Consider the following 27,577-nt stretch of genomic DNA (forward strand, 5'->3'; position numbering starts at 1 on the left):
AAATTCTAATCAGTTCATGGTTTAGTTCAAGTTGATGTTTGTGCTAAATTTGGAGAAATTCACTCAAGGCGTTCTTGAGATATTGCATTCACAAGAATGGTACAGTTTGGACAGACGGACAACAACATAATGCCTCTGCCTACGGCTATCACAGGCACTGAGGCATAAAAACCAGAACCAGATGAGATTAATATTAGAGGCCTAAAACATCTGTTGGCTGTCAGTGGGTGCATTTGAGTCACAGGGGCAGGACGGGGACATATAACCTCTGAAACAACTGAGATGAAAATGAGCAGTGTTGATCCAAAACTCATGGAGACGTTCTGTACTGCTGCGCTCTGCAGACACATGCAGCAGTGGGAGCAACACAGTGCAGGGATCAGGCATCAAGGTCAGGTATTTAGCAACTGAGATATGAAATCCTGACTTATTTTATGCCACGGGACAAGAGACTTTTTGGATTTGAAAATCAACAGTGGAAAACCCAGCTTAATGTGAGTGACGGTTTTCAAAAATGGACCCATGCAGGACTCTGCTGAAAGCGATATTAGACTCAGCCAGATACATTGGTCACTAGTGATTGGTTTGGGAAAAGCGAATCCCCCTCCCCCACAGAAATCGATTAGAGTGGACACAACGTCAGACTGAAGATGGAAAAGGAGTGTAATGAGCTGTCAATTCTGTCCAATATCAGGCTACCACAAACGCATTAGTGAGGTCCAACATCCTTGTGATGCTGACTGTGGCCTGGTTCACAGTCAGCCTTCCGTTCATCCCAAAGGTGTTGGGTCTGTGCAGAGCAGTCATGTCCTTGGGAAAGGCATGGCATCGTCATGTTGAAGCAGGAAAGGGCCAAACACAAACCACTGCCACAAAGGTGAAAGCTCACTATGAAATATTGTATGATGTAGCATTAAAATTTCCCCACAGCAACACATCAACATTTCACTTCAGGCTACTGCAGAGAACCTATTAATCCTGCACCTGCCATTAACAGAGGCATCATGATGGAAATAACACACAGGGCTTCCATGCCCCCACAAGTCTACTCCATCCCCATGCCATCATACTCATTCACTTTAACACATACATGAGTGAATAACAAACATGTACAAGCAAACACTGACTATTCATTACAGTGAAACCATCAGTGCCTTCAATTACTATATTACTTCCTCAGACAGAGAGCAGATTATCTCCAGATGATCTCCTAACTAACAGATATAGAGGGCGCTCTGCATTTGTACTTCACTACAAGCAGGACACATCTGTCACCATGGATACTGATAGATGTTGTTCTCATTCTGTTGTTGAGTTACTGTATTTTTTGTGCTGGTCAACTGTAAATGCATCAGCATAGCCAAAACAATCAACATGTGCTAATAAAACTGAAGCCCCTTTTCAGCTACACAAAAACCTGCCAACACCTGCTCACAGCTGGCATCTATGGAAACACAATACCTGGGTTAGCGCCCTAGTTTGAGCCCCTTAACTGGCGAGATGCAACGACGCACCACCGCAAAGTACCATCCATCTTCATCCAAGCAGCACTCAAACATCAGTCAAAATTAGTCTGTGCCAAGTTTGAAAGAGAGACTGAATAAGTAAGAAATATATAAAAAGAAGTAACCACTGTAATGTTTTCATGGGCCTCCATGCTGCTTTCTTCTGTTTACTAAGCCTTTTCCAGCCTGTCTGTGACATCAAATGTGATAAACCAAATAACCCCCCACCACACAAAGAAAGGCACAGTCTGTCGCAGAGCCGTGTACACAGCTCTGGTCTGCTAGCAATGGGAAAGTCTATAGCCTATTTTCAAAGGGTTTACCTGTGTTCAAAAACCTCACGAACACATGCTTAACAAATGAATCAGACATGTCCAAGTGATTCAGTGATTTTAAATGAAAAGCGCAGCTGGGTTTATGTGCATGAACAAAATCATGTTTACAAGGAAGCAAAACAGAACTTTTCAATGATTCATTCAATATTTCTACATTATTCAGCACCAATGAGTCCTAGTAGAAGTAGTCGAGAATGACAAGTTAGTAAAAGAGCAGACCCTCTGTTGGACAGGTTGGCCCATAAAAAGGTCCAGATATGAGCTAAAACCCCAGTGGTCTCTGTACGTCTCTTTGTAGCGCTTTCTTTGTGGTGGACCCTGATAATTCACTTTGACTCTTACAGAAAATCATAGATCCCACTGATCCATCTGTTTTACTTTTAATATTCTTTTTTAATTTAACTTTTCAGTAAGTCAAGTAACAAAGTATGGTGTATGGATATACTACACTTAAATCTCTGCTTCCATATTAACTCTAAGCAATGTAATAATAGCATCTGTGCTAACAGTAGACAGTTAAGTTCTGTCATTGTTACCTGACTCTGCAGCTCCTTTCAGCACTATTAAGTGTCCCAGCACCTATCACATTGTTTTGGTTTAACGTCCTGCAACTTTAATGTTTTGGATCACTCTCACTGCTCTCATGAATCTTTTCCAAAACAAAACTAGAATTACAGCCCTGCGGTTGTTTGCCTCCACCAACCAGTCAAGTTGCTGTTTACATCCATGTCTGTCCGGACTCATATAATATACAGTATGTAGTAAAGACTTCAATGGAATTTACCAAAAAGCATAAGTGTATTTTTTTTTTTTTTTTTGCGTGGATGCTTCACACACATCATCAACCCTGCAGCACAGAAGATCTATAAAATCTTCACAGTTTCAAGGTGACACCAATACAACATTCAACCAAATGTCTCCACTTCTGTTCCTTCATTTTTTGGATACAAAATGTCCTCACTTCATCATTTCATTCTACTAGGCATTTATGTGACCCTTTGTCATAATTAGCCAATGAATTCTTGATTTTGGACCAAAAAATGTTTTGTTAAGTCACGGTGACCTTGACCCAAATCTAATCAGTTCATTCTTGAATTCAACTGGGCGTTTTTGTGCCAAATTCTAGGAAATTCCCTCAAGATGTTTCTGAGATATTGGGTGCGGTTACATGATGGCTTCTCATTTGGAATAAAATAATTCTGAATTAAATCATTCAGAATCAAAGTTTTTCCAGGTAGTTTACATGGGAGATATTCATTCCGAATGAGGGTTTACATGGAAGATTAGTTTAATCGTTTTTATTCGGGTCCGCACAAGGTCTGGGGCAGGGGAGGTTTCTGATTGGATAGGGGGCGGGGCAGATGTTACGTGTTTACATTTACCGGACGAAAACACTGTAGTCCTTGTTCCGGATAACAAGATGCTTGACAACACCATTCTTAGTGCCTTTTTCGGGCTTGTTTTGCTTTTATTCTTGAAGCAGCAGTACAACAACAACCTTGTTCTGCTAATGCTTCATCTGTTGAGGAGAAGAAGGGAGACAGAAGACTGTACTTTGGCGAATGGAAACCACTTAGTACAACGAGTCAAGTGCACGCTATATACGTCATCGCGCCAGAAGGGCAAGGAAACAAGCATGCGCAGAAAGACCGGAATGAACTTAAAGAGGAATGAGTGTATACAAGTGCGAGAAATTCTTTCACTGGGAATTAGAAACAGAGAATTCCAGTCCCTTAAGTCGGAATGAATTTTCAGTCGCATTGGCCATTTTCATTCCAAGTTAGGTGTTTACAAGATCACTTTTAATAGGAATGAACTTTCATTCCGAATGAAAAGGGAATTAAACTGTCCATGTAAATGCACTCATTGTGTTCACGAGAAAGGGATGGAAGTAAGGTCACAGTGACCTCGACCTTTGACCACCATAATCTAAACTGTTTATTGTAAAGTCCAAGTGAGTGTTTGTGCAAGATATAAATAAATTCCTTCAAGGTGTCCTTGTGATATAACGTTCACCAGAATGGGACAGACAGACAACCTGAAAACAACATGCCTTCAGCCGAACTTCCACAAATGGTGATGGAGGGGCTGCTGCTGCTGCTGCTTGAACCCTCAATCTCCACTCAGCCTTTGCATTGGTTATCATGAAAAAAAAAAAAAAACATGCTTCATAATTCTAATATCATATGTTTAAGACGTCCTCAAAAATGTAATCAAGTGATTTTTGACAATAAAACAACAATGTAATTACGCATGTTTTTTTATTTTTTGCAACCTGATAATGTAATCCCAGTAACATGTAATCAGTTACTCAGCAACCCTGAATATAACAAATAAGAGTGTAAGCACACTGGTGTCAGGAAGGCTGACTCTGCCCATGTGTTCATGGCAGCATGTGGATCCCGTGCTTCATCTGGCTTTCCTCTGTTGCCAGGGTGGGAACACCCCGCCAAGACAGGAAAACCCCACCACGGATGCAATTACACCATATTGATTCTGGTTCAAGGACAGCCTCTTTAATCACCACCGGCCCCCTCCGCCACCACGGCCACTCTCATATACCAACACACACACACACATGCACACATATAAACAAAGGATGATTAACTGCATTGTTTTTCTATCTATAATTTATCCTGTTGTGCTGCAGTGACCCCATTGCCCCACAGGGATCATTTAAGATCCATCTTATCTTCTGGTTGTCATACAGTAATGGAAAAGGTAGGCAGTAACACAGTGGGCAGGCCCGGGCTAATGCAACTATCTCCAGAGAAGTAGTTACTGATGACATTAGCTTGAAGGATGACAAGGACCACATAGGCCATAAAAGACCAATCAGCCATAAAGCCTACTTATGTGCTCTGCTAACTCATGGCTATCAGCCATATTAACTGGGCCACATTCAGAGCTTACCCACTGTGTGAACGCATTTCCATTTCACTGAGACAAAGCAGGGCTATCGGCTTGCCTGGGCTCATCATTCTGGGCTCAAGACGATAGTGAGACGATACACCAGAGGAGAGACTGGAAAAAAACACCTCATCCTCCTCCCATCCACGCTGTCTGGGGCGCACAAGCCTTTGTTTCAGTGTTCTTGAATGGCAGATATAGCTGTGTGTGTGTCTGTGCTAAATATAGCTGGTGCCTCCTCAAACACAGAAGCTTTGTGTGTGATGCCTTGGTCACTGCCTGCTGACAGAGATTTGAACTACAGCAGGGTGAACAGAGAGAAATGATGGACTGATACAATGATGACACAGTTTAACAGAAGATGATCTGATTAAGGGGTAAGCTAACATGTCAGTGTGGAGACATTTCAGTAAAAGTCATATCAGTCTATCTCTATCTCTGACCACTTATGTATTCAAGGTGAGGCTGAGTTGAAAATGAGTTAAAGGATTATTAAGTACTACTGAGGCTGCCTTTGAGCTCAAATAGTTGACAACTGCCTGTTTACACAGTAATTGCATTGATTACAGTCATTGCATTGATTACAGTTGTGTTTCTGGCCATCTGACAAATGTACTTCCAATATTCAATCTCTTATTAGCTCTGTTTTTGGTCTCCACCTACTCCTAAGGGAAATATGCTGCTCTTTATCTGCTAAATGCTCCACTATGTTTACCAGCCATGATGATTTTGCTGTTTGGTGCTGGACAGGTAATGTACAGGGGGTTTACTAGAGTTCTTTCAATGAAAACAGCTGCAAACCTAGAACATGTGGTTCTATTCATTATACAATTGATGGTCTGTCTCATCCCCTGGCAGTAAACAGGAGGGCTGAAGGTGAGCTTACGGCCCCCCCTATGACTGACATCGGGTGAAAGCTAAACTAAATGATGCTGCTAGGTCTGGAGTCAATGTCTGTCAAATATCCAACTTAAAACTAACTTCACTGCCGTCATGTGGCTTCAGCTGGCTTGGCATCAGTGTTTTGAACTGGACTGGAATGTGGAGCAAGAGTTTGGATCACCCGCATTTGGTGCACTTGCCATGACTGCATTCACAAAAAATGGGCTGCCCGTGAACGTTTGCAAAGGGGTCCACGCTGACCCTAATGGATGTGGTGGATGACAACATTTATGTCACACGGACCAAAGCGCACCCTCGGAGACACATAAAGAAACTGTGAATTGGCCTTGAGACATGGTGGATGAATGGGTTAAGCACAGGACTTTGAACCAGGAGACTGGGGTTTGTGTCATGTATGAGTCAGTGTTGGCTTGTTATTTTTAGACTTAGCTGACTTAGTATTTTCAGTTTTTATGATATGTAAAGCTGCTGAATTTACACTTTGTACATAAACTTTAGCAGAATAGCCAAACAGGGTTAATGTCACATTTTGCTAAGATGCCCATAAGAATATACGCCTAAGAGCTCCCCAGGGAGCCTTAATTGAGAAATTTAGGGAGAGCTCTGACATAGTTTATTTCCCGATGCCACTGTTTTTTTTTTGTTGTTTTTTTTTCTTATAAATGTATATTTACTTGTAGATTTGCACCGATTTATTGGCAGTGCTCAGAATTGGGCCGGTTTTCACATGATCAGCCATGACCTGCAACCAACCGGTCAGTCTAAAATATGCCGATTTAAAACGCTGGTCAAATTCCCGGCACGCCGCATGATTGACACTGTGTAACATCAGCAGCGCACACACACGCACATGTGCAACTCATGGCTTGGGCAATATGAGGAAATGAAACATGGGCGGCTTCTCACCTTAATCATTCAGGCACACACATCAAAAGAGAGAAGGAGAAAGTTGTTAATTGTCCGTGTTAAACTGAACTGCAGAGCTCTCACTGCTGCACTGTGCCGCTTGAAACTGACGAGGCACGTGTCTACGTGCCAAAGATACGTGTGTCCACGCGCTTACTGGCGGGCGCGTCCTGAAGACCTGTGTGAATTTTCCACAGGAGATATTTTTACTTTTTTGTCTATTCAAGAAATTACCCACAAATGCTATACACCAAGAATTATATTTTATTTATCGATGTTTTTATTTATGTATGCCTTTTTATTTTAATACTGTACCTGAAGTTACAGTTGAGCAAAAAGGAAAATGTTTCTTAACAGGTTAAGAAACATGCCACTGTTTTTGTTTGTTTGTTTGAGATGATTATTGAAAAGCTGGTTGTATCTTGGTTAAAATGTTCTAATAAAGCAAAGATAGAAAATATTGCAATATCTTGTGTGCTGTAAAGTGGTTTGAAAAAAATGAAATCGGAATCAGACAAAATCAGAATCGGCCATCCAAACACTCTCCAAATCAGAAATTGGTATCAGCCCAAAAAATTGTAATCGGTGCAAGTCTATTTTCTTGTATATTTAGGTTCCTGAAATAAACAATAGGTTAATAATAAAGCACTTGTCAACGTGTGTATTTATTCATGAATAATTGTTAATGATAATCTGTGTCTAATAAACACAATGCTGTGGCCAATCCATGTGTGGTGGCACACTCACAACACATTACCTACTGTATGATGACATCTTTGCATTGCAGCATTATCCCAGGAATGTTTTTCTGTGAAGCCGGCATTAGCTGTTTTGGTTAGAATAGCTGTCTTTTCTGTAAAACCAACATCTGAGGCTGAGGGCGAGTTCATAATTGTCACAGGTCCGCTCTGTATCTTTGAGGAAAGACTCACCGAAAGAAGACACTGTTCTACGTCCAACTGAATGATGGCAGGCGTTTTACCCCATCTTCAAGCATGGCCACTGTGAACAGCTATATAACCTACACATTTGCCTTTAGACATGGTCGGGCAACATTTGGTATGCATTCCTACACCTTGTCCTTTGGGCTTGGATTGTGAAGAGTCTCTACACAGAAATGCCTCTGTGTGATTTATTAATCTGAGTTTTAATCTATTTTAGGGGTTATTTTGTGATGGAATACAGTAATTTCCTCTTTGGCTCAGACTTACCTAGTTTCCCATATCCTTGAGTTCTGTTGGCCTCTTATCAAAGTCAATGTGACTTCTCACTGCAAGTCACTCTCATTAAGTGCGCCAGCAAAATAAAATATGTAGATGCATTTTTGTTATGTTGCTGCTGTGGCTCTTCATCATTTTGAACACCAGCTTTAAGATATTGTGGATGAGAGTCTTAATTAACATATGTGGTGGAATAAAATATCCCAACAGCCAACTGATGCCCCAGATAGTGGCTCTTCATCACTGCATCCTACATCACCACTGCAGAAAACTGAACACATCTCTGAAATGATAGATTTATATGATATTTAGTGATGTATGTTGACCAGCTTTGATACTGGTCAATCCCCAGATATTCCACAGTGGGACAAAAACAGCAACTCTCAAGGATAAACTACATCCCACAAAGTACATAGTTACGAATCCTCGAAAAGGATATGTATTTAACTGACGGTGATAGGCTGTAAAGGGCTGTCCGCACAAAGAATGATAACTATTACAATACCAATAACAAGGCAAGCATCCAAACTGATAAACATTCTGTAAACAATGGAGCATCACAAACTGCCCATTCCAGCTGACACCTAAATTCTGATGTATTTTGATTGTCTGTGAGTGTTTCAAATGTATCTGAATGATATCATTGTTGTAGTTGTGGTGTGGACTCCACCATCCCCTTGAGGTATAATGCAAAGATATATTAAAAGTTGCAGTTACAGTTATAGGTTTTGGCGGGCATGGCTCTTAACACCTAACAATTAAGCAAACTTCCTAAACCCTAGCCTTGGACCAAGACGTTCATTGCATGAACGTCTTGAAAACGAACCCCATTTTTCGTTTGGGGGTTCCCGGTCTAGACCGATTCACGTCTCATAGGCACAGATGTTAGGAAGGTGTACGGGGGTTGCCGTGTGTTTGTATATCCGTTATTGTTCAATAGCGGTTGGGAGCCAACCTCCCAACCGCTATAGTGGCGCTGTGGAGCAGTGGAAAGCCGGTGCACTCATTCATTGCAGGACAAAGAAGGGGTGAAGAAAATTTCAAGACATCCCGAGATAAAATGCATGTTTATTGAACAATAACGGATATACAAACACACGGCAACCCCCGTACACCTTCCTAACATCTGTGCCTATGAGGTGAGTACATTACATGTTTGATTTGAACGTTTATGGAGACGTGAATCGGTCTAGACCGGGAACCCCCAAACGCAAAACGGGGTTCGTTTTCAAGACGTTCATGCAATGATCCAAGGCTACCTAAACCCCAAAATAGTCTTCTTTAAACCCTAAAAACTACATTATAAAAGAATCATTTCCAAAATGGCCATTGGACGCACTCATTAGAGGAGGTGAAATCAGAAATTGAGGTCTTATTTTCCAGTGGAAATACAGTATTGACTTTATAAGTCCAATCAAGTTGGATATTTTTTTTCAAATGATTCAATAGTAAATCAGTAAAAGAGGTTGGGACTGACAGGCACACTATACAGATAGGCCTTTTCCACTGAAGACATTCAGACTTGTCTCAGTAGGAAACACACAGGTGTGAATAATGAAATTAATGATGGTTGCTTTGATTTCAGGGTCCTGGTATTGTGCATGCTGGCTCGCTGTCACTCTCACTGCAACACTTAAATAGAACAGAGCCATTATTAATGTTATTAGTAACACCTGTGCTTTCATACTGTGACAAGTCAAAATGTCTGCTGTGAGAAAGGCCCATTAAGAAATCTGTCATTAACTCAGTGAATGTATTTTACTTAAACTGTTTGTGTTTTACTCATAAAACTCAGATAAAGTTGGATAAAAGTATGAAATCCAATAGTGATTGCTGATGAAAATTACAAAAGTTAGTGTAGGGATATTTCACAGCGTTATCGTGATGTTATCAATGACATGCTACAGTTTTTTGTTGATGACTGCTTACATATTTTAAGCAGTCCCAATGAGTAAGCATCTACAGACAGTTTCTTTACAGAGAAATATAATGTGCATAATTAATAACAAGTTTCCAAGTTAGGCTAGTTGTTATTTTGTAGTGGCATAGGGGATATTCACTTATTTTTAAGTTGATGAAGCAAGTTTTTCCCCTCAGATTCCTGTTCAGACGGTGCAGATTAATCTAATTTGTTTGTCAGTGGTAAACTGAAATTTTACAGATTTTGAATTAAGTTCTGTTAAACTCTAACATGCTGCACCATCGTGAAACTACAGGAGTTTGTTGATGTTGAAACAACTTTTGGATATAGTGGCCAAGGAATTTTCTAAAAAGTTTGTTTGAGTTTAACAAACTATCACTGAATTTGACTTACTTCATAATGTTTGGGAGTTGGGCAACAAACACACCACCTAATGGTTATGACGCTGAAATAGGAAGAGTTTTCTGGGAGTGGTGACAGACAATTAATTGTGCTGAAAACCACATATAGATTAAAAAGTAAATTGCAATACTGTGAAACCAAAAGTCATTGTTGTTTTAACGTAACATTACGCCATTTATGTACAGTCGTCATGCACTGATGTCACCCATGACATACTTATGTCACGTTACATTACGTAAGAAATATACCTATTTTAGACTAAAACGTGATCTCATTTCTAAACCTAACCAAGTAGATTTGTTGCCAAAACCTTACCATTGACCACTGACCATTTCACATCATTAACTATGTGTTACAGTGTGTTTCATCCCTGCATCACTAAGGCTAAAGGGTGCCCTGTGCATCACTATGAGATGCTGAGGGGTGTGACACAGCCTCATAATGATGATGATGATGATGATGATGTATAGAAATACACTATCAGAAAGCCATATTGCTGTTACTATGTATTGGTACAGCATTCTATAAGTTTCCGCTTTTTAATTCCCTTCATGGTAGCACTTAATGTCAAATGCTATATGTACTGAAAAAGGGGTCAGCATATTAAGATATAGCTTCAGCCTGTTTCAGACTGCATAAATCTTAAGTTTGCATGTTTTTGTTTAGATTAATTGTCGTTCTTTTTTCTGATTAGTTTCATGCCCTACAGTACTGTCTGCATCATTGATTGCGGAGCGAAATTAATGTAGATTTGAATCAGAAACTGGACCATGACCCAGCACGTTTTAACTACAGTTTTATACATTTATCACTGCTGCTTATAATTGTTACCATGTGCATCAGTGCCTCTAACTGCAAGGAAGCTTCACAGCTCAAACTCAGTGACCAGTGCCAGCCAGCCAGCCAGCCTCTTTTCCCAGAGTGAAGGAGCTTTTTGAGATCCAGCAGACTTCTTGGAGGAGGAAACGCTCTGGCCAGTTAGTGACTCAGCCAGGCCTTCTACCCCCTGATTAGTACAGCCGACCATTGCCTTTCATTGGGACTGTGGAGAATAGAAAGCACAGACATAAATGACTAAATTGGCTGGCTTCCCGGCACTTCCGGCTTCATGAGAGCGCAGAGTCACTCAGGAGAACGGCTGTGACGTGGCCAGCTCCTTACCTCAGTCTCCATCCCACCCCACCAACTTCTCTCCTTACCAGCCCTGGCAGCCTCTACCCTTGCTCATCCTCAAAAACACTGTCATATAAGGTTGTGAAACTTGAGCCAGGAGCACAGCATTGTAATGAAAATACTTCACTGAACAGAGAAACTCTTCACTTTGTTACAATGCTGGTGGCAATTTTCTCATTCTGTCTCCCTAAAGACAAGAGCTGCGCTGAGATTCATTACAACCTCTGGACACACCGTTAAGCTGTAACACTATCAGAATGAGTTCTCATCACTTAAGTCTGATTTGCCTCTCAGTTTCTTTCAAAGTTGGAATTTAAAATTTCTCTCCTGGTAGAGCACATTGCCAGCATCGCTGCTTTTCTGTGCAGTAAATGTACTTATTAAGGTGGTCCACATAGGGAAATACAGAAACATAGACACAGTTACAATTTAATTTTCCATTTACCCACAATTGATCATTACTACCTCCACCAAGGAGGGTTAGTTTGTTTGTTTGTCATGAGAAATTAAAAAAAAAAAAAACAAAAAAAAAAACTAGTGGCACAGTTTTCATGAAACTTGGTGGAATGGTAAGCCAAGGACGAACCTTTTCAATTTTGGCGCTACTTTGAATCATGGGGCAAATACACAAATTGTTTTTCACTTTCATTAACATTGCACAATAGTGCACTTGGGCTTGGTGGAAGTCTGCGCTCTGTGAGTACCCTTCTACAGTAATCCTGCACTTGTTGATGTTAGCCAGTTGATTTACAGATTGTTTGCAAGACATGCATCTACACTATGCATTTCATATCTATACATACACCCTTATAAATGATTAAATGAGCAGTGTAGTGAACTACAGTTTTCCATTGTAAATGAGCCAAATTTGAGACAACCCTGATGACCTCAGGAAGTACTCCCATTGAGTGGTAAACTGATTTTAATGTGTGAAAATGATGGCATTCTCGTTTAAATACATCATTGATTTAAGGTTGTGCAATCCTGAAGATTGACACAGAAACAAAACATGCCAACACGCTAGTGTCTCAGTGAGGTGCACAAATGAGATAAATGCTAACAACAACATGCTAACATGCACAAAGTCACAATGCTAAAATGCTGATGTTAAGCTGGTATTATGTTTACCAGGTTTGCCATCTTGGTGTAGGGTATTAGCATGCCAACACTGGCACTTTACATAAAGTAGGCTATAAACTAAGGGTAAAGGAAAATGCCACTAGTTTTTCCAAGTATTATGTCATAAACATAAGTACTGAACACACTGTCATCACCTAAGTTGTTAAAATTTATCCTGAGGGGAGCATGAATGGCTGTACCAAATTTTATGCTGATCCATCCAGAAGTTCACTTATTCTTAAGAATGAAAATGTCAGCCTCATGTTGGTGCAACATGAAAAATCAGCTCCACCAAAGTCAGTAAAATACATTATCTCAGAACTATAAATGTCTGAACAAAGTTTCATGTCAATTACATTGAAATATTTCAATCTGGAACAAAGTGGTGGACCAACCTAATGTACCATGCATAGAGCCATAGACATGGCTAAAAATTAAAACATATTTATTGATATAAATTGACAGCTGTTAGGATGTAGTGCTTATGATGTAAAAAAAAAAAAAATCAGTCTCATGTTGCAATGTTACATAACAGTGTCCACATGAAATCAGAATGGCAAAATGGCATTAACTGGATGTGGATTTCAGGTCTAATTGGGCATTCACTACTGACTCATTAGCACAAGTGCCACTTAAGCAAACACCTTCATTTTGCAGCCACTTGATATGAATCACTCCGTGTGCCATTGACTCCATCTCTGGGGAATTGCATCTGAATAAAAGCATTGTGTCTGCTATCACAGACCTGTGTGCAGGGCTCACACTGTCCTGACCTCTCTTTCCAGAAGCCAGCACCGAAGCTCAAGTATTCCAGTTTGTAGTAACCTCTACATGACACAAGCGAAACATGCCTTGAAGGGTTCACTATATTGAGGTAAAGATAAAAACAAAGCGGTGGTATGAATACAGAGGAAGATAACCTTTGCTTTGAACTATCTGCTGCTTGCTCAGTTTTCAAAATTTGGTTTTAGTCTGTAAATAATCCACTGGTATTGACCAAGTTTGATGGATGGCAACCAGACCAATCAGTCTATCATGGGTAGTGTGTATATCAGTGGCTCCAAACCTAATTGCTTTAAATGCTCTTGGCTCATGGTCATGAGGTATGACCACCCCTGGCAAAGAGGGAAGACAGCCAGGATAAGAGCTAGGCTGGTCTAGCTTGGACCTTGGCTTGTTCCACTGCCCAGCCTGGCTGATACCCATCCAAAAGGAAGGGGAATTGAACTCAGATTCATGTTGGACCGTGTTCTGGGCTGACAGAGCACAGGACTCTGGGGAAACAAGAAAAGGCCGACTCTATGTTTGCATTGATGATGCTTGGTACTTAAATGTAGTCAAAGTTCAATGTGCTTTCAGTGACAACCACATCATCTGCTTGTACAATTCACCAGTGTTTTCATCGCTACTATTTTTGGTTTGTTTTTGTTGTGCAGAATAGAGGGACAACAAATTACATTTCACTGTGAAATCTTGGGTTGTACAATGATAATAGATGAACCTTGAACCTTGAATACGCACTTTTGACAAGGAATTATTGTAGACAAAAGGTCCTTTTGATTACAAATCTTCATTTTTGGTGTCAATAACCAATACATGTAATGTCTGTTTCAGTCACTAAAACAGTTCACAAGTTGTAGAAGCTACAGTGTTGGTGTCTGACCAATTAGCAGTGCTCAATACTACGAAGTCTGCCCAAACTATGAGAAAATACTACCTCCAGAGCAGGGCCACTAGAAACTATTGTCAACCATCTAAACTTATTAAGTCTGTGGTTCTTGAAATGGTTTCTGGATTCCTGGAAAAGTTCTTGCATTACTCATCGTCATTTTTAAAAGGTTAGAAGTCAAAAAGTTTGGAAATCTTTGGTTTAAATAAAACCATAAGCAATCCATTTCAAAACTCCTCTTGCTGCATGAACTCTTAAAACTAGGTGTTCTAGATGTGAAATAAAACATGATTCTTCAGCTGAATGTCCCATATTTTTGCCATAGATGTATTGAGAAAGTGTTCTTTTGAATACTTTACAAGACATTTTAAAAGATCATGGTGCTTTTCCAGGCTGATCATGGGTACTGTTTTCAGCAAGTCAGGTGTACATACTCTTGGGCAATACAGAGACAATCAGATACCTTAAAATTGATAATGAAGGTTGACTATTGGTGCTGGTAGAGTATTTACACAATCATTTTTTTCATAAATGTTTACCAGTAATGTGGATATATTCACTTAGTGAGTTAAGGAAAATCTAGGCAAAATCTACGATGATATCCTGTCTCATATCACAATATTGATATATTTATGTATTGCAGAGCCTAATGTGGACATAGAGTTTACATTTAAGTGAACTTAATATACACCTAAGTGAAGTCCTTGGTGTGCTTCACAGACTGTTAAATAGCACTTTGGAACCCCTTATCAAAAGCAAAATGTAATGTTCCAAAACACACTGATCAGCAACTGGCCAGGTGTACAGAGTTCTGAAAGTAGGCAGGGTTTGCTCTTTCAAGCAGCTATCCTTTCCACACAACCACACCATGAATGCTTTGCAGGAAAAGACTATCCCAAAGTATGTGCCCTTATTGCCACTGTTGTTATACATTGCGCCAAGCCTACAAAGATACACAAAAGACAGAGTTCTTGGAGAGAGAGACAGTGTGAAGCAGCAAGGAGGCGGATATGACTGCAGGGATTTCGGCCTACCTTCCAGCGATGCCATTCAGAACAGGTATAAACATGGGCAATGACAATCTGTACAACCTAGTTTGTTCGAAGCATACGCAAAACTTGAGGGTAAGGACTGTCACTTAGCTATAGTCTACTTGAAATGACATGTGTCCCACACAAACGCTTGCTGAGCCTTGCCAGGCCACGATGAAAGAAAGAGAGTCATTGTTGCTTCTCAGTTAAGAGGACACTCAACATTTGGCCCTGTATCCTGACAACACTGATCCTCTCTCAAACACATGATACCCTGATACTCCACTCCTCCTGTTTCAGCGCTTCTTCCTTATTCTCTCCCTGCCTCTCTTTCCGAACAGCCTGGCCTGCCGTCTTCCCAAGGAGCTGCATATGGCCCTGCAGAAAGCCTCACTATGCGTCCATGAGACGCTGCCACAGATGGTAAATGGCCTGTTCCCGTCTCTCTTCCTCGTCCTCCCGCGGCGCTCACATTCCATCCCTCTGGGCTCGGAAAAGACGAGCATGTTGCAAAATTGCCCAAAGTGGGACGACATATTGTAGAGTGAGCAGGAAAATGCTGCAGCAGAGCATCCTGTCCATTAGACCAGAAAACATCAGCACCCATTCCACCACAACGGAAATGCTACCTATTAGCACAGAGGGGATGGGTGGTAGTGATGGTGGCGGTGAAGGGGTGGGGGGGACCTGACAGTGCTGACGTTGTTTCAGGGAGAAGGCAACATTGAGACTTTGTTGCAAAAACTGCAGCTAAAGCTTAGCACACACACACACACACACACACACACACACACACACTGCCTTCTCCCTTTTCCCGCTACTTTCTTCCTATCCCCAGAGTCTCTCGTCACATCCTCACCATTGAGACGCACTGGGACTCAGGTGGGCTATCCACTTTCAAGCTGTCATGCTAGCATGAGAGCTCATCATCACCCTGATCCCCCCCCTCCCACCAAGAAAAACCACAACACACACACACACACACACACACACTTGTACACACACCATGCATGCACAATTCATATTTCCCCTGTAAATGCATATATGCCAACATGCCTGCACATTTCCACATCGCCCCATACAATATTACGAGTGTGTGTGGTATATCTGGGGAATACTGTTCACGCTCAAACACACACACACGCTAACAGAAGCGATGTATCCGAAGCAAGGGAAGAAGGGGGTGGGGGGGTGATGGCAAGGGATGCAGGACAAAATAAGCACCAATCTCAGCCTTCCTCTTACCTTCCAGGAGGAAACAGCTCACCTGGATGCCTCTGAAGAGCAGACAGAACGCATTCAGGCCAACCTCTCTCCCTGCAAACCAGCTCAAAACATCTCCCTCCCTCCCTCTCTCTCTCACACACTCTCTCTCTCTTCCCTCTCTTCCGCTCCCTTTGCAAGCTGGAAATGATGAGATTGTACTATAAGCAGAGGGGGGAGTGAAATCTGAAGCGGCGGAGGGTATTAGGAGGCTGTGTTGTTTCTGGCAGACAGCCCTGTGAGACTGTGAGCTTATGGCTCATGAGGGACAAGGGGGGGGGGGGGGGGGAGGCTGCAGGTGGGGGGCAGCTGGAGGTCGAGAATGGGTGCGATGCAGCAGATGGGAGGGAAAAAGTCTGTCCGCGAGGACATCCTGAAACCCTAGAGGACCCCCGCTCTGCTCAGATGGTACAGCCCAGAGGAGTTTAAGGAAGCAAACAGTGTCTGCAGCGGCAGCAGCAGCAGCTAGCAGCTGAGGCTACAGTGATGCAGCTACAGCATGAATGTGTGTGAGTCTGAGCTGAGCTAAGCTAAGTGAAGATGAGCTGCAATGGACCGGGCTTGTTTTTATCTCCCTGACTATGCTACAGCACCTTAGATCAAAAAATGAAATGACATTAAAAAAATAGATAAGATAACATCAACAAAACTCCAACCATATATCTTAATTAAACTTGCCTCACCACACTTTGGAATAATGCCATGTCCTTCATCAGTAAAAATGTGTTTTTCTCAAATATGGCAGGAGAGAGACCATGCAGCACCTCTTTGGCAGCTTGCTCATGACCTTCAAGCATCTACAAGAAAAATTAATTAATCCTGCAATCTCTGATTTACAGCACTGTAGGAGATCAAATTAATACCACATCATACATTTCACTGACTCAAAAAGTACAAAGAGTAGAAACATTGTGCAAAATGTTTTGCCACAAGACAACTACGGCATGGACTAAAACCTTAAAATAACAAAAAGTCTCACTGACGTGCACACTGACACTGTATTTTCCTATTAATGCTTTTTTTTGGTACGTGATATTGACACCTAAGACAACCTGTGCCGTCTTTTTGAGACACACTAGGCTTTTAACTAACACCAGTGCAAACCCATCCATGTCAATATTTGACGCTGAGAGCAACTGATGAAGTAACAATATGCAAGTAACATAGGGTCATCATGTATTGATGTCACTCAAGTGACATATTTAAGTCACGTTATATTACAAATGTATTTATTTAAACCCAAACATGATCTTTTTTCTAGGCTATCAAAATAGAACACTAATTTCAATTAATTAATCACAGAAAAAATAAGGGGTTAAAAAAAACAACCAACTGATTAATCGCGTTCCGTGGTGCCCTTTGACCCAGGGCGTCAACGAAGGCCACAGTTGCTTTGTCACATGATGGAGGCAGACGAGATGATGCTGCTTGGCCCCTTAAATGGAACATTTACATTTAAAAAACGCCCGGATGGAACTGTTGATAGGAGCACCATACTCTGCAATTTCTGCAGTAAGGAATTTTTGTACCATTGGAGTACTGCAAGCCTGAAATATCACCTCAACACAAAGCATTTAGCAGCAAACCTGGAAGTGTGAGCTAGCACAGCCTCTGATGCCAGTGCTCGCAGCCAGCCTTAACGTGCCAAACTCGACAAGGCATTCAGACACAAACGGAGTGAGTCTACCTGTGGCTGACTAACTCCCCTGCAAAATGGATTACAATAGACTACAGACCAGTTTCAGTGGTAGAGGACAGGGGGACAATTGTGCCCAAAATCCAGCAGCTGTACTTCGACACATCTGCCAAAATTCATTTGAACTGAAATGTTTAAATACTTTTACAGCAAAAATTAATGAATGCAATTAATTTTTACACTACACTCTTGTTTGATACTTTTTATTAAATAATACATATTTTATTTCACCTCTTAAAGAGTAATGCAACACTGTCTGCTCCTCCTGCATACATTGAAAGAACACGCACAGTGGAATCAGAGTGTCAGGGGTCATGGTTCTGCTTGCTGTTATGAGGAGTAGCATGGGATATATTTTGAGATGTGCATACTGGACTACATCAGTGTCTAGTCATTTGATAGAAAATTTCCCAAAGAGAGCACACCAGTCAAAAAGTTGTCTTTCCTTTCCTTTTCTTTGATTCTGTGTTCTTCCGCCCACTGCTCATGCACATCAGTGTCTTTTTCCCCAGCTGCAATGAGCATCCCATAGAAAACAAGCAAATATATATATAATATAAATAAAAAATTTGGGGGAAAATGTTTCCAGCAAAAAACAAATGCTTTGTCTGCGAATCCTGCCAGTTATAGTGAAGCTGGTTTGTGTGCTTGTAATTGAAATTGTCACTATTAAGCCATGTTTAACATGTCTTTAATGTGTGTTTTGGGTGTGTTTCGAATCAACTACACTTTACAGCACTTCATAGAAACCCTGCTGCCTACCAGTGCTTTGGACGTGTAACTGCAGAGTGACACAGACACTGCAAAAGTATACGGCGTAGACTCTGCATAGAGCTGAGCATAAGTATATAGTCGCCTTAATGCAACGTGTAGGGAGAGGCACTAAGTTACTGCTTGCTAGCCTTAGCTAATGACGTTTCACAGGGAACTGCGCATTGGTTCGACAGCCCATTGGTTCGACATCCCATTATTCCGACCATATTAAACTCATTGTTCCAAAGTCCTTTCCGAAATCATCATGATGCCGTGTGGTTAAGGTCTGGTTAGGTTTAGGCACAAAAACCACTTGGTTAGGGTCAGGAAAAGATCATGGTGTGGGTTAAAATGAAAAAGAAAGTGAAAACACATAAGACGTGAGCCTGCTCTGCCTCAAGACGGTCGCGGCGCACCATACGCCCACCGCGAGCCGTTCAGCACCGCGGACAGTCGGACTAATGGGATGTCGAACCAATGGGCTGTTGAACCAATGACATGGACCCGTTTCACATGCCTGGTATACTAGGGCTCGAAAGGTGCAGACTTGCTGTGTAGTTAACTGCCACAATCGTTCTCACGATCGCTACAGAAAAAGGATCAATGGGCTAAGATTTTTTCTTTTTCTTTCCCACTTGGAAACAAAGCCAGGGACCTCGGATCTCTGAGCTAACCAAGGGGTGCCAAATGGCTTGGATAGCAGCCATCAGACGACCAAACCTCACCCGACACATGTTGGTGTGTTCACTGCATTGTCACACCGGTAAGTTAGAATCTAAGCATGTGTTATGTTGTTTCATACGCAGCATTTAGTAGGCTGCTAGCGTTAGCCAAGCTAACGTTAGCAGAGGGCAGCAAACAAAGCAAAATCAAAGCACATCCTCTCTCTCTCTCTCTCTCTCTCTCTCTCTCTCTCTCTCTCTCTCTCCCCACACATAGAAAATTAATTTTAAGTTTTTACATCACAATTGACCTAATTTTTTGTCTTTAAAATGTAAATCTTTCTAAGTAATACAAGTAATAAATGATGTGTGTTTCGGTGCTCATAAGGATCCACTCCACCTAATTTCTTTATTTTTTTGAGGTACTGAGCCTTTGGAACAGGGTCCAGCTTGTCTTGGTACCATCCAACAGACTTCTCCTTAGCCCAGTCCATTTTTTGTTGTGTTCTGTCTCGCTTCTCGCTTCGCTTCTTCTCTCTCTTACCAACGTAAACAAAACAACAATGACCGCAAAAATGGCTTTTGCGACCCACAATGCATTGCGCAATCACATGCCCTTTCGAGCCCAATAGCATAGCAGTGTAACATTGTCATTGGAGCCAGAGTCTGTGCATTAGTGATCCCCATGATATCAAGTTCCCACCTTCCGACCAATCACGTGCAGTGCCATTGATCATGACACAATGATTAGCACTCACAGCTTTCAATTAGGTAGCCAATTCCCCTTTTTATGGCATCAAATAATTGATAAAAACCAAAATTATTAGAAAAATGATCACTTGAACAAACAACAGCTTGGTAACAACTACCTAAAATGACAAAAACCACTGTTGTAAAAATGTATTTGATGTGTACTTGTCCCATACGCTAACACAGAGGGGGCGGGGTTTATGACCCATATTGCAGCCAGCCACCAGGGGGAGGTCAAGACAGAATGGCTCCATTTTTGGTGAGCTGTCGTGTCGTCCATCTTTATTATAACTCTATCATTTCACAGGTAAAGCCTACAGCAGTCTCCAGGGTGAAAGTCTGTGAAAGGCTGGGATGACATACTGAGGGAATAAACGCTGTGGAAATGACATTACAAAACATATTTAACCACATGAACTATTAGAGTAGGCTACAAGTAATTTCACTCAACCAGAATGTTTTTTAATGGTCTTTATCAGCAGTTTGCCTTCACTGATTTGCAATCTGCCTTTTATTTAAGAATTTAGTGCATGTACTGTTTATCAGTTATCTGAGTAATGGTCATATTCAGTGACCTTTTAATCTAAATTATCTGTTGTTCTGTTCTCACTCTGCTTGCGGCATTATACCTGCTCACTACCCCTCGTCTCCTATCAGAAGGTGATGTTTAGAAAGTGGGGACAAGAAAGGAGAATAAAATACTCTGTTAAACAAAACTATAGCCCAGTTTTTTGCTTGTATCCCCACAAAAGTTTGAATCCATTACAGATTAATTGAATCATCTGGGAGGCGGTCCACCACTGCGACACAACCATACAGTGTGTTTAACAGGAACCTTTGCAGTCCAGCAGCACTGCAGAGATAAGACAAGACCTGCTTGAGTTTTTTTTTTTTTTTTTTTAACAACTATGTCATTTCTCCTAACAACCACTAGGTGAAGACAGATGAATGTATGAATAAATACGTGAAAGTAATACTTCAAAAGCACCAACAGCAACAACAGACACACAACAAAGAGCAACTTAATGATGATTATGTTAAATAGAAAATATCTCACAATAAGGTTGTGAGAGCAGTGCAGGAGAAGTGTGTGTGTCACAACGTGTATTTTAAGGAGGAGAAGCTGCCGCCCGAATCATGTCACGCTCCGTCACGCTACCAAACACTAATCATCAGATAGAGGAGACTTTTCCTTTGTTCACATTCTCACTCAGTCTCACTCTCCGCTCTGTTTTTCCCTTGCTCCCTCTCTCTCCCCGTCATGGATGACCTTGACTGACAGGCGTGTTGCCACAGGAACCACACCATGTCTATTATGTTGTAGTGAGGCAGGAAGGTGTGAAATTCACAATAAGATGGCTCGGATTGGATCTAAACCAGAGTCGATTTCAGAGCCACAGCAGACAGCAATCAGTTAAAACCATAAAAACTGCAGCAGAGATTATTTGCATTTTAACAGGATTTAACCCTTTTAACATATAAACACTCACACATGTGAAATATGTGCAAGGGAGGTACAGAATTGTGGTGAGGTGGCTGTTGGTCATTCATTATTCAGGGTTGCACAAAACATCCTCCCAGCTCTGGTCCGGAAGCAGATACACACACACACACTCATACATACACATACTGTGTATGGGTCACTGGGGTGACTGGGGGGGGGGGGTCCATCAGGGGGTAAGAGGTAAGACAGTGCAGAGAGAAAATGAACAGCCTGCCTGGATGTGTGATGAGCAGAGAATGAGGAGATCAGTAGCCAGATAGAGGAGTTACAGGATATGGAAACAAAACAGGGTCTAAAATACACTTTTCAGCTCATCTGCAGAGGAATAAAACTAAACATCTGTGTCTACCAAAAACACATCTGCACCAAAAATAATATATTTGTTTCACATACACTGCCCAGCCCACTGCTAGTTATTTCAGGGTTTCCCTTTTGTTTTTTTAAAAACAATTAAAATATTTGCAGCCACGTTTTGATTCTCTATATTTGGAGCTGGACTGTTCTTTAGAAGAGCTGCTGCAATATATACACTGTTTGGGTATTCATTGCTCCATATTTTGCAGTGCAGAGCCTACTCTGGGCACAGATGGAGCAGCACAGCATCAGGCACAGTGAAACTTAAAGGGATAGTGCACCCAAAAATGAAAATTCAGCCATTATCTACTCACCCATATGCCGAGGGAGGCTCAGGTGAAGTTTTAGAGTCCTTACATCACTTGCGGAGATCCAAGGGGAGAGGGGGTAGCAACACAACTCCACCTAATGGAGGCTTACGGTGCCCCAGATTCAAACGTCCAAAAACACATAACTGAAACCACAAAATATCTCCATACTGCTCGTCTGTAGTGATCCAAGTGTCCTGAAGCCCCGACATAAAAAGTTGTTTGGAAAAACGTCATTTGAACTCTGTTTTTAGCCTCACTGTAGCCTGTAGCTCTGACTGCCTCTCTGTGGACCGCGCTCACTTGTGTGTGCTTGAGTGGGGACCGTGAGACATGGGCACCGAGTTCATGTGTGTTCATGTGCTTTCGCTGGTCTTGAGCACAAGCAGGCTAAAAACAGAGTTCAAATGTCGTTTTTCCAAACAACTTTTTATGTTGGGGCTTCAGGACACTTGGATCACTATGGACGAGCAGTATGGAGATACTTTGTGGTTTCAATTATGTGTTTTTGGACGTTTGAATCTGGGGCGCCGTAAGCCTCCATTAGGTGGAGTTGTGTTGCTAGCCCCTCTCCCCTTGGATCTCTGCAAGGGATGTGAGGACTCTAAAACTTCACCTGAGTCTCCAGCGGCATATGAGTGAGTTTCATTTTTGGGTGCACTATCCCTTTAAGTATTCATTGTGATGGGTCTAAAAGTTTGATTTCACTCACAAACAGCTGCTCCTCTCATCCATCAGTCTGATCTGACCAGCTCTGATCGGATCACCTCATCAGTTATCCTCCCCGCAGCTCATAAGGAAGCAGCTGAGGGGGAAAATAGGAGTTCGGCCTGCACTGCATTCACAGACCCACAAAAACCTCAGAATTTAGATAGGGGGAACAGATTGATACAAACACAGGCTCTCATTCTGAAAATTAAAATACAATACCAATACCAGAACTCTCTAAATAACGCCAATTCCAATAAAGTACTTAAGTCAATACCCATAATGTAAATAGTGTGGCGAACATTTTGGTGGCATACCCTCTGTGCTCAACTGCACCACACTACAGACTGTATGTATGAGCTGTAGCTGCTAATGGCTGAGTGTGAGCTTTGCGCCAGGAACACTTGTGTGCCACACACACAGTGACGGGGCTAACTGTTAGCATCACATGACTAACATTACTGGTTATAACGTGTCAAGCCCTTTGGGTGTCAGTGTGAGCTTGTTGGGACTGTTAAAACAGCTTGGTGTTGAACGTTAGCCACTGCACCAGGCAAACGCAGAATTGACCATTTGCAGAGAGGTTTGTTGGAACCGTTGAGAGGGTCAGTGCTGGATGTTAGCCGCTGCTGCCTATGTGAGCTAGTGCTAACCGGGCAAGCGTAGAACTGAGTGTTCACCAAGCAGAGTGGCTCCAAAGACGACAGCAACAGCAAGTATGCTAATCGGGAAGACAGGATGGTCCAGGATCAGACCCGTGGCAAAAAATGGATTGAATGCTGTTGTCATTTGACTGGAAACGAGAAGTGAGAGCTATGAGTTTGTCCCCATTCTAGTGTAAAGATGCCCCTACCTGTGATATTTTCTAGGTCCGCCAAACACAAAACTCACAAATAAAAAGCTGACAGGTAGATTAATAACATTGTTGGTATCCATGGGTCAAGCACACACATAAATGTGGGTTTGTTAATCATTTCTCATAAAATTATTTCCATCTTAATTTCAGTTTTTGAGGTTGCTTTAATAAAAGTTGACAAATGCTAGATTTCCTGAATACCAGCAAACTTTTGTTCCTCCTCGCATTTGCTGCATTGATTTACATTCTGTGGGCTGGGTGGGAGGCTTTGGTGGGCCATATGTGGCCTGCAGGCTGCCTGTTGACAATCACTGTTGCATATTGTTACAGCAAATCATATCATTGCTTACTAATACAAATGATACTGGATCATTTGAGGTCTGCTGTTGATGTATGGTGCTTTAATGTGCTTTTGAAAAGATGTGAAATCTGAGATACCATAGATTGTACCTGAACTGCACTGCAATGACAAGCTCCTGTATGTTGTGAGGAAACTCAATAATACCATCGAACATGAGGTGGTGAAAGGAGTGAATCTGACAGCTGCCTGCCTGAACTGTTCAGCAGCCAGCTGCTGTTTTATTCATGATATAGCTCATTATTATAATAAATGCTTTCAGACTCTTTGACTGCAAAAACCAACAGTGACAAATACACTAACACCCTTTAATATGTGTAATGAATCAGGCATGATATCCATGTAATGAAAGTATATTCTCCCACACACCACACACCCCTGACTGGCATAGTTCAGTAGCATTTTGCAATGTTAGCGGACAATTAGCACCAAAAGTGTTTGATTCAGCTGGAGTCAAGTGTGCAAACAGTCAAAGGCCTCAGACCGCACATAAACCAACCACTGAGATGTTGTCTCATTAAACAGTAGCCAGCGTGGCAGGAGACTCATATTGATTTTATCATCAGAGACTAATTTCAGTGGAATTTGGTCTGAGCTCAAGTCTGACTCAATGGCGACATGTTTTCCTCCGAGCTGAATACTTGCTCAAGGTCTTGTGTCTGCTCTGATGTTGCTACCTTGAGGGACTTTAATGCCATCTGCTTTAAGTGATAGGACTGTTTGAAATGTGATAATCTTTAAGTTATTGTCCACATTTAACACAAGAAGATTGATCACTGTGAATAAGAACATCCTGCAATATGCATGAGGGACCATAGTGCCATACTCTTTTCTGCATATTTTAGCAGTTTAGGGACTGTTCTTTATTCATCAGGGGAGGGAGGTGGCTGGGGTGAAGCTACAAATATTTTTCCTTGAGCCTCCCTGAGTGACTTGGGAAGATGCATGACCCTCCCTCCACCATGAATTAGTTATTAGAGTTTGAAAACCTACCCTTTGATGTTTGAAAGTTAAAAGTTAAGAGTTAAAGAGCTTTGTTTTTTTTTACACTCTTGTTGTGCATGCTGGTTAGTTTGTGCAAGCAGCTTATTTTTGGCCAAATTGTAAATGAGATGTAGACTAAAGTGATACTCATGAAATATCACTATCTTATGCTTGGATTTGGTTATATTTTTTTGTCTGACTGAAGTGTTTGTCAAACATGATGTGTCCAAGAACAATACAAAATTTGAAAATGCTGTTTTTACCTTCTTTTGCAATGATATATGGTGTAAATTTGGCAATTTTTAAAGAAAATGTGCCTTCCAAACACACGATTTCTTTAAAAAAAATGATGGTAAAATAGATACAAAATTCTGTTATTCAAAGTTGTAGATCCCTCCCCTTGGCTAGAATAAAAAACATAAGTCCCTCCGTAGTGCTTAAAAAGCTATTTGACATGCCTCCCAGTTTTTGCACCACCCCTTTCCCCTCATTAATAACGAGCAGTCCCTTAATGACCTTTACGTTACTGCTAGAAATCAAATACATATCTTTTATTCTGTTTTATTTAATAATGACATCTTTGAGTTTAGTCTTTACGTTGTTTCCTCTTACAAATTATTTTACTTGTGACACTTGCAGTCACTGCAGTGTTGCAGGAGTATTGGATACCTTGTACCTTTGCTGTTTAATTTTTCTACACTTCATCATTGAAACACATTTTACATGTTTAAAGTACTTTTACTTTAAAATAAGAGTGTTTTTTGTCATTTTTACACTTGTGACTTTTATGAAGATTCTGTCACTCTGTGCCTTTTTAATGGTGCCTGCACACAGTGCAATAACAACAATATTGCAGGTTCACTGGATGACACGCAGTGTGATATAGGCCTAATAAAGTCTTGGTGGCGATCTGTGTCAGAGTGTACAATATTAATTTTGAGGGGTGTCAGACTGTGTGACGAAGACCCACTGATCTGTAGCGGAGAGATGCAAATAGGGAAGAAAAGATGCAAGCATGCAAGCAGAGACATGTCATCAATTCTCTCCACCCTCATGGTTTAAACATTATTAAAAGTGTGTGTAAGGGCCTGGTCTGGGCTGGGGAACAGAGGGCAACATGGGCTGCCAATTTTGCAAAACAAGTTTGAGGTAAATGTGTTTTTATAGCTGGCTTGCCAGTGTATATTTTGCATCATTTCATGTCATATTCAGATTGGTTGGTGTGTAGTCATGGGTCGCAGCACAAGTCACACCATGAGAACTGTTGAGGTTCTAAATTTCAAACTGTCAGAATTTTGACTCGAAATAAGCTGATGGTGGTGATTGGTGTAAAAGAGGATTCCTCACTAAAATGAAACAAAGACATTATTGACTGTCTGCCAAATACCTAGAGCCCAACTGATACTAGATTTTGGGGGCTGATACCGATATTAGGGAGTAAAAAAATGTGATACTGATATATCGGCCGATAATACATATACAGTACATTATATGGGTTATATATTTGTACACACACACACACACACACACACACACACACACACATTTAGTGATGTGTAAATTTTACATTTCAATAATAAACTTTGTTGTTGAAACTTCATTGGTGATGTGACTATGATGACTATAAATTATCCTAAGCATCTTTTTCTACTTTACATTCTGTAGAAAAAAAAGTTTTCATATTGGTTTATATTGAACAACATATATGCCGATACTGATATATTTGTGATAGGCCAATATTAGTTGATGTAATCAGCTGACCAATATATTAGTCAGGATCTACAAATAGCAGTGAGGTTTTCGACGGTTTAAAAAAAAAGCACAGCTGCTGATGTTTTGGCTCAACGAACTGGCGACGTTCAGCTGAAAGCCGTGGTTGCTCTTAATAACTTACATAAATGGTGGCGCAGATAATAAAGAGGTGAGTAGGTATTCAAAATAAATTAGGGAGTCCAGTAGCTCATCTGGTAGCACAAGTCTTCCACATATAAAGGCTATGTCCTTACCACAGCATCTGCGGGTTCGATTCCAACCTGCAGCCCTTTGCTGCATGTCATCCCCTCTGTCTCCCCCTCACACCCAACCTGTCTTATCCAATAAAAAGCCATAATGATAATCTTTAAAAAATGTTTTAATTAAAATAAAGGTTTTTACAAGGACACTGTTTGTGTTTCAACAGCTGTTGTCACTACGAGCAACCATGATGCATTCAGCTGAATCACCAGTTAACACTCTCAGTAAAACCGAAACACTGAACAACACTGTATGTGTGCTGTTTGTCATGATG

At 41.2% G+C, this 27,577-nt stretch overlaps 1 protein-coding gene across 3 annotated transcripts in view; it reads right to left on the reverse strand.

Annotated features, from left to right (window-relative positions):
• The window catches only part of cdk14 (cyclin dependent kinase 14), a 289,130-nt gene that overhangs the window by 198,913 nt on the left and 62,640 nt on the right, over window positions 1-27,577 (reverse strand). Inside the window, exon 1 of one of the 3 annotated variants that reach the window (XM_033640450.2) lies at window positions 16,362-16,485. The exons of 1 other annotated variant lie outside the window; for it this stretch is intronic. The gene's annotated coding sequence lies outside the window, so the exon portion shown is untranslated. Of the gene's footprint in view, window positions 1-16,339; window positions 16,486-27,577 lie in introns of those variants that run through there. One more of the 3 variants, XM_033640449.2, reaches the window with a different exon arrangement.

This window comes from Epinephelus lanceolatus, chromosome 10, assembly GCF_041903045.1.
Source record: "Epinephelus lanceolatus isolate andai-2023 chromosome 10, ASM4190304v1, whole genome shotgun sequence".
Taxonomy (NCBI): domain Eukaryota; kingdom Metazoa; phylum Chordata; class Actinopteri; order Perciformes; family Serranidae; genus Epinephelus; species Epinephelus lanceolatus.